Here is a 9,195-nt window from a genome sequence, read left to right on the forward strand (position 1 = left end):
AGATTATGAAATAAAAATTAGAAACTCACTCTTTTAAAATAGTCTAACAACAAGTTGAGTCTGAAGTGTCTGATTTGGAGCACTCATCAGAGTGCCAGTGATGGGCATCTCCTTGTAGACACCTAGGACTGAGTGTGGTAGAGTGTTTATACCACAGAAATGAATGGATATTTCTAGTCAAAATCAGGTTTTCAGAAAGAGAAGATAAGTGGGGATGCCATTACCCACACTTAGGTTGAGTCTACCCACCTCAGCTAAACTATTCAAGATACTCCCTCCCAAGTATGTGTAGGAAGGACCCTGTCTCCTAGGTGACTTTGCAATTGGAAATCAATTGCAAGATGGAAATCAATATTAACCACTACATTTATATGTGCATTTTAAGTATTTAATTTGTTATTTAAAACTATGATTACATATTACTCTATAATAAATAGTACAATATATTATTTTTTGAAGTATGCTAATATAGAAACTTTAGCATGGTATCATTATTTAGTGTACAAATTATGTTTTAATGTATATTGTATGCATCGTATAGGTGACATCTTTTTTTATTAGATATTTTCTTTATTTACATTTCAAATGCTATCCCAAAAGTTCTCTATACCCTCCCCCTGCCCTGCTCCCCTACCCACCCACTCCCACTTCTTGGCCCTGGCATTCCCCTGTACTGGGGCATATAAAGTTTGCAAGACCTAGGGGCTTCTCTTCCTAATGATGGCAGACTACCTCCTTTTAAAGAAGAGTTTTCTTCAAAAAGCTGTTGCTAAAATAATGTCACCTTTAAATCAAGGCTATAAGGTCATCAAGCTCAATGTTCATTTACTGAAATGACCACAGGATCTGAAGTACTGAGATGTCCTCAATGGGAGGTCTCCCTGCAGAGTTGATAAGAGTGGCAGGTAATTAATCCTTGTAAATCAATCTCCCCACTTAGCACTAATGAATTAAGAACCACTTCACAAAGGCTGTCCAGTTTCTGGCTAATGAACTGACAGCTAACATGGCTGGGCTTGCTGTGGAGGAAGGCTCTGTCATACAGTAGGTACACCGTCACATAGATTCCTTTCATCTTTAATAAGATCCAGCATGGATGGATCTGTCCATCCTTTGGGAATCAGTATAATGAGATGTTTTATTCTCTTATGTTTGTGCTTCCCACCACTCTCTTTGGAACTATAAGTAGAAAAAAGTCAAGGTTTTCTCTCTACTTCCTCCACTTTCTCTCCTTTGGAGAAACAAAGATATCACTTCATGGTCTCTTGGGAGTTGAAAGAAGTAGAAGGGACAGATTCATCAGAACCCAGATGTTCAGGGTGCACACAGCAGCCTGTTGCAAGACCTGCCTCCAATATCCATGAGCACAGCAGGATCCTTTAAAAAGAATGAACAGATTTTATAAACAATGCCTGAAGGGTGACTATGATAGTTTACTTTCAGTAGAGGAGAAGAATAAATCAGTGCATTGCCAACTGGTCAGCCATTCTTGTTTTTTATATATCCATTTTCCCAACACAGCTAATTTTAATAAACCAAGTTGTAAAACGCTTTCCTTTAGCAGAACACACAGACCGCTCACATGCAAGAAGTATGTTGTGACCAAGAAACATATCTCGGTGGCTGGGGCAGAGTTAACCTTCTGTCTGCAAGGTGACACCTTGCTGACAACTTGTATATTTACCATGATAGAAGGAGTTTGAGTGTGAGAGAACCTCTTATGGCCCAGTTGTGTGTGACTCGAGGAACTAGAGTGATGGACATTCATAGACATCAGACATCAACTTGGGATTGTAGTTTGCTGTCTTATGTGAGAGGAGGTTAAAGACACAAACTCTCCTTGGAGTATGCAAAATAGAAGCAAGATTTATTACACACCAAACTAGAGGAAAGAGGGGGATGCAAGAGAGTAAAAGGGCATTTAATTTCCTTTTTAGGGGGTTTCCTAGGGCCATACCAAAACTGGACAAAGCCGAAATTATGGCTGTGAACTTGGCTGGAGGCTACATACTCCACATGGTGTACTGCCCAATTCAGGAGATGACCATCACACACTTCTTACACATTACCTCTGTTTGTCCATCTCTACTTTGCACTTCTCAGCCACTCTCCTTGCCTGTCTTCTCTATTTAGACCTGGCCAGGTCTAAACCTCAGACTCAGCATCAATATGGAAAAGGAGGTGGAATCTTCTTGAATTAATAGACAAGGAGAGGCTATTGGAGTATGGAGGGAATACGCTCAAAATACAATGTTATATTTCAGAAAATGGGCTCCTGTAACCTTGAATAAGTAATTACTGCATTATAATAAAGGAAGGAATGGCTGTACTTAAGCAGATGTAAATATGTGTTTATAAAATGTAAAGCTGAGCCTCATTGAGCCATGTCTCTTCATTTTGAATATACCCATAAGTCAAGGTAGGAAAAGTTGGGCACTCCCTAGAAAGAGAGACAGTCCTGATAGCCCCAGAGAACACAGCAGACAGAAATGAGCTTTGTTTTCAGCCTGGTCCCTGGCTGTTCATGCCATGCTCCACATGATTTTATCCCATACAGTGACATGGAGAGAGCTGATTTTTAGAGATTATTTAGCTGAAGAAGCTGATCATTGGGATAGAGAGTTTCAGGTAATATGATGGGGTCATGCTCTGGTCTGTGGAGGAGCCACTGCAAGTACAGATTTCCGATTCTCAAATAAATTCCATTCCCTCTACAGCACACAGATCAAAAGCATACCCTGGACCTCTCTGGGCAGCCTGCAGTCTTTGCAGAAGATGTCAAGGTCAGGTTGCACCTGCGCTGCTTCAAACAATAATTTTCTGTTCCAAGTCACCACAAACCAAACCTCATAGTCCTAAGACACTAGGGTCTATTTCATGCAGAGACATGTTTATGGGTCAGCTTGGTCACTATGTCCCCCCTTGACAAGTCCCATGATCTATACAGATCAGCCTGATCCTTCAACTCTATGAAATGCTTAAGTGTCCAGTGGGGACTCTTTTTCTGCCTTACTCAGAAAGGGGGAATATGTGGGTGCAAAATTTACAGGACAAACTAAGCACACTGGTATAAGGTGCCTCCGATTGCAGTGGCTTGATGGTTTGAGCTTTGAATTCAGAATAAAACCTTGTGGGAATCCAGAGATCTTCCCAGTTACTGAGTCACCCCTGGCAAACCCTTTCATCTCTCTCTGAGCCTGGGATCATTCCCCTTTTACAGAAGAGCAAGAATGAATGGAATTTGCAGAAGCATTGCAAAGTAGAATAAGGAAAAGTGTATAGTCAGTATAACCCACCAAGGTGACCCTGCGTTTTGGCGGTTATGGCATGATTTATTCTTTTCCAGCTATTTACAGCTATCATCTTTATTTCTTACATTCTCCGAGTCTAATCACTCCACTGTCTTAAGCCTGTCCTCTCACATGAGAGAATAAAGCAAGCTCTGATTGGTTTCTCTTCACAGCACTCTGTGTCTTTGATCCCTCACACATGGAAGTTGCACTGGAAAACAACTGGGCACATAGGCACTCCAGCTGTACCAGCCCAGCATGGGGAGCCATCCTCCAGCAGACGGCATTTAAAGGGAACATTCCAGTGATGGATTTGAGTGTTGATAATTGATATTCTCATATGTATACCCATTCATCCACTCAATGACTCTTTGATTATATAGCAGAATCAAAAAAGCTTCAACATGAGAAAAGAACTTACCTATGACTTATTATACTGTATGTTTGAAGGAGATTCAGGGAAGTTAAATGCAATTTTTATTTCCACATTGAGAAGAATATAAACAAAACAGACTAACACATCCTGCCAGGCTGTTGGAAAGAGAACAAACAGAGCTTTGCTCCTCTCTAGGATCTCAAAGGGCTCAGGGAAAATGAAATGTGTGTGTGGAGATGGCTGTGAAGTGAGAGACAGGCACTTGGCATAGTCATGGGGGTTTTAATAGGATATTACTTCCAGCTAGAAGAGAAGATTGAGGGACACACTCAGGTCTGTGCTACGCAATGCATTTCCCTTTATGTTGGGAAGATCTGCTTTTTCTTCTGCAGTCACTGTCTCTTCCTCTCTGTATAGTAGGAGTGGAATTGACCCTATTCCCAACATTAGACTTTGCTCAGCTGGTTAGGGTAGTATACTGCTCAGCTATGGAAATTATCTTGCAGATGTGTCCATAATCCAGTGGTCATCATGAAAGCCCTCAGCAGCCAGATGCCTCAAAAGGGGAAACTGAGTCAGAGTGACTCAGTGTAGAAGAATCAAAGAGATGGAAAAATACAGACTTCTGGGGTTTGGCAACCAGCTCAGTGGATGAAAGTTTACTATGCAGGCATAAGGACATGAGTTTAAAGCCTAGCATTCATGCCAAAAGCCAGGTATAGCAGCTTGTGCATGCCTGTATCTCCAACATCATGAGAGGTGGAGATAGGAGGATTGCTGGGGCTTGCTGGCTTCCAACCCATCTCCAGGTTCCCTACATAAAACAGTATCTAGGGAATAAGAGAGCCTGATTAAGGAGAACACCTGATGTGACTCTCTGGTCTCTGTGAGTGCATGGGAATGACTAGAAGCACATATATGTGCATATACTACAGACACATATATCAAAAATGTATACACATACACATGTAATTAAATAAATTAGTAAATTATATGCAGATTCCCAATGTCATTTGGGTACCTGAATCTAGATGAATCTTGACTTCATGCTGTTTCAGAAGACACAGTTCATGCCAGGAGTGGTGGCGCACGCCTTTAATCCCAGCACTCGGGAGGCAGAGGCAGGTAGATTTCTGAGTTCGAGGCCAGCCTGGTCTACAAAGTGAGTTCCAGACAGCCAGGGCTACACAGAGAAACCCTGTCTCGAGAAGCAAAAAAAAAAAAAAAAAAAAAAAAAAAAAAAAAAAAAAAAAAAAAAAAAAAAAAGACACAGTTCTGTTGCTATGTAAACTAACCAAGTTTAAATTGTGATTATTTTTGTAGGTTTATGTATTTTATATGTATATAGCATTTTGCCAGCATGTATGTATTTGCATTATTTATGTGTGCCCTGTCCACAGAGGTCAGAAAATGTCATTAGATTCCCTGGAATTGGAATTACAGATGATTGTCAGCCACCTTGTGGGTACTGGAAATTGAACTCAGTCCTTTGGAAGAACAGCAAGTTCTCTTAACAGGTGACGCACCTCTCAAATTCCTAAGCTGGGATTTTAAAGATCCATTTAGAACAGTAATATTTTAATTTGGCCATGATTGGTTGGTACACTTTGCCTTTGTGTGTAATGAGGAAGTTGTAGGACAGCAATGGAGGGAGAGGTAAAGATGCAAGCACATAGAAGTGTCTGGAAGATCACAAAGCATCCTGCTTGGGTGCAGTCAGGAGAGTTAAGAGACAAGTCAGAGAATGAAAACAAGGAGCGAGATGAGATTTCAGAAAGTCTTTGGTCCTACCATGCAAGGATTTAACATGGAGATGAAGGAACCATTGGGGATTTTATAGACAAGTTGTTCTGTGCTGATTTGTGCAGAGTGCAAGCAGGCAGATGTAGAGGACGGACGTTTAAGGAAATAATTATGGCAGAGAGAGCTGTGTGATAGACACATAATTAACACTCTTGCCAAGTGTCTCTTCTTTTTCAGAATGGGAAATTCACTTCTGCTTCCTTCCTGACATCAATTTGTGTTCCCTGAGTTGATTGGTTCTCTTGAAGCTTCTGTTGGCTTTAGTGAAACTGGAGGTTTCATTTTACATCCATGTACATATATTCACACACAGTAGCTAGAGATAAAATAAATCTTCACTGAAATCCTCTTCCCACTCAAATTTCTTCAAGATATCGTCATTAGTTTAGATTAAAATGGAGCAAAAGATTTTTACCTATCACAATCATGTTGACATGTATAGCATGGTATTTTTAACAATAATGCCTAACTTCTCATTAACCTTTTAAGTTTGTTTTTTGTCTTGGTTATTCAAACTAACATGTTCTGGTTAGCTTAACAGTCACATTGACACAACCTAGAAGCATCAGGGAAGAGAATATTAATGAAAACTTAACGAGGACAAATTAGCATTGAGCAAGTCTGTGGGGGACGATCTTGATTGCTAATTGTTGTAGCAAGACCAAGCCCACTGTGGATAGCACCATACCCTTGGATGAGGCTCATGCATAGTATAAGAGGTTAAAGCTAGCTAGAGCAAGCAAGCAAGAAGAGCCGTGTGTATTTGTTTCACTTCCTTCTTGACTATTGGACGGTGACTGGCTGCCCAAGTTCTTGCCTTGACTTCCTCTCAATGATGAACTGTAATTGTAAACCTAAAAACTGTTTTCTCTTGTTTATTTTTTGCCATCTTTTCTCCTAGCAACAGCATGAAACTAGAATTTGTCAAATAATTACCAAAATGCCAAACAACTACATCGGAGAGGACACATGCCTGCTTTGGAATCAGACTCTTTTCCTGGATGTCCTTCCATGGTTGGGACGGAATTTTCTTAAGACATTATTGGGGCTAGAGAGATAGCTAAGCTGTTAAAGACACGGAGTGCTCTTGCAGAGGAACTGAATTTTGTTTCTAACATCCAAATCTGGTGGCTCACAAGTGCCTTCGATTCCAGCTTTAGAGTATCAGCAATCCTCTTCTGGCCCCTGCAAGGCACCTGAGCCCTCTGCAATATGCCCTTCCCCCAGCACATAATTAAAAAATAAAATAAATCTTTTAAAAAAGACATTTTGAGTTTTCTTAAGAAGAGTAATACTTAGTATTGAAATACTGGAGAAGTATAAACTCCCTTTAGAACATTAATTGGGATTAAATGTGATAGTAGATATTGACAATGAATGTTTTGTTTGGAAAATAGTGCCAGGGATATTTGAAACATGAGGTGAGATTTAGAAATTGTTACTAAGTATGGAAAAGTGACTCTGATAGGGATCAGAGTCGCTAGCTTGGCCATGAATTTATAAGATCCATATATTTTCTTTATTTCCCTTCCTTCCTTCCTTCCTTCCTTCCTTCCTTCCTTCCTTCCTTCCTTCCTTCCTTCCTTCCTTCCTTCCTCCCTCCCTCCCTTCCTTCCTTCCTTCCTCCCTATTTTCATTCCTTCCTTCCCAACATGATATTTGAGAATTTCACATCATGCATCCTGATCACTGATCACACTCACTCAATTCCCAGTCCTCCCAAGTCTACCCTTTACTTTGTGACCTACCTTCAAAAAAAAAATTAAACAAAAAGCCTAATTTGTGTTACCCATATACTCACTAGAGTGTGATCAAACTCCCAGTGGGCTGACCCTTAAAGAAAACTGAGTCTTTCTCTACCCACACTCCTGCTTCTGTATCTTTATTACCATTTTTAAGAGTTCTCTTCAGTGACTCTCTGTCTAGGCTGTCACTTCTTCTGGATTTGAGGATGGGTAGAGGTTGTCCCAGAAGACTACTATGTCCTTTTTTCTCAACTCTGAGTCTTCAGTCATTAATATCCTATAAAAATAGCTTGCTTGACTTTTACAATCAGCAGGAACATGGATCATTTACTTCTACTTGATGTCTGTTGACTGCATGGACCACAGAAATCCACCTGGTATCCAATGTCAGCATATGCCACATTCATTCTCAGCATGGCCTTCAGTGGCAGAACAGATCATAGACATCAGCATAGCCCTCTGCAGCACAGGCCAAGGACATCAACATGACCTCCATGGCAACATGGGTCACAGGCACCAAAATGGTCCTCAGTAGTAGCCAGAGCATGGACATCAACATGGCTTCAGGCAGAAGCACGAACCACAACATCTGCCTGGCGTTTGGTGGTAACATAGGCCATGGACATCAACCTGGTCCCCAGCTGCAGTAAGACCATGGACCCAGAAATGTAGGGAATCCTACTTCACTTTAAGATCTGCCTCAGGACATTCGGTCCAAAAGGAATGACGCTCAAACTTAAGAAGTCACAGGACTGCTTACTGAAAATATGGACTTGCAGGCTTACAACTCACTAGGAGTCCTAACTCAGTGGGCTAAGGGTTTGTGTGTATGATATCCCTCCTAAGTTCCTGTGCGTTCAAACTGGTCCCCAGTTGGTGGTTTTGGAAGGTTGTAGAACCTTTGACTACTTATACTACTGTAAGTCGTATATCACTAGAGGAAGGACCTTGAGACTTTATACCCTGCCTCTATACCTTGTTTACCTTTGGCTTTCTGAGCCTGGATGTAATATGACCAACCAGCTTCCTGCTACTCTCACCATGCCTTCCCCAGCATGATAGACTGTGTCCCCTGGAACTGTATGACAAAATAAGCAGTACCTTAAGTTGCTTTTTGTCACTGTATTGTCCTACAGCAACAGGAAGCATAGATGGTAGGTATGAAGAGTACGAAAGTCACATTTTATGAACACAGTAGCCCATTAGTGACATCTTCCAAGCAGGCTCTGAAGGCATGTCAGAGAGCCATAGAAACATGGGGAAGAGACCTCTAACCCAAGTGTAGGTCATTCTATCTGCCAGAAAAAGTGGATTAGGGAAGAAGTATGTAAAGTACCTTGTCATAGTTAGGGTTATTATTATTATGAATAAACACCATGACAGAAAGCCAGTTAGAGAGGAAAGGGTTTATTTGGCTTACACTTCTACGTTGTAGTCCATCCTTGAAAGGAGTCAGGACAGAATCCTAAACAGGGAAGGAACCTGGATGCAGGAGCTGATGTCGAGGCCATGGAGGGTGTGCTGCTTACTGGCTTGCATGGGCTGCTTTCTTATAGATCCAAGGACTACCTGCCCAAGGTTTGGGCCACCCACAGTGGGCTGGGGCTTTTCACGTTAATCTCTAATTAAGAAAATGCCCGGTAGGCTTGTCTGCTTACAGCCTGCTATTATGGAAGCATTTTCTCAATTGAAATTCCCTCCTTTTAGATGACAATAGCTTCTGTCAAGTTGACATAAAACTAGCCAGCATATCACTTTAAGGATCTCTTATCAGCCAAGATGTGACAGCTGGATCAATAAACCAGTTATAAGAGCAAAGAGAGTGCTGACCCAGGAATGAGGAGTCTGGCTGGAACATGGACGTAAACGTATCCCCCAGGGATTGGTGCCTCAGTACCATGAAGCCTTTGGAAGGTCGCCCCCTCATTGGAACAAGTTTGTCTTTGGGGTTGGGCTTTGAGGCTTTGTAGTCTCACCCTAC

This window comes from Mus caroli, chromosome 11, assembly GCF_900094665.2.
Source record: "Mus caroli chromosome 11, CAROLI_EIJ_v1.1, whole genome shotgun sequence".
In the NCBI taxonomy this organism is placed as follows: Eukaryota; Metazoa; Chordata; class Mammalia; order Rodentia; family Muridae; genus Mus; species Mus caroli.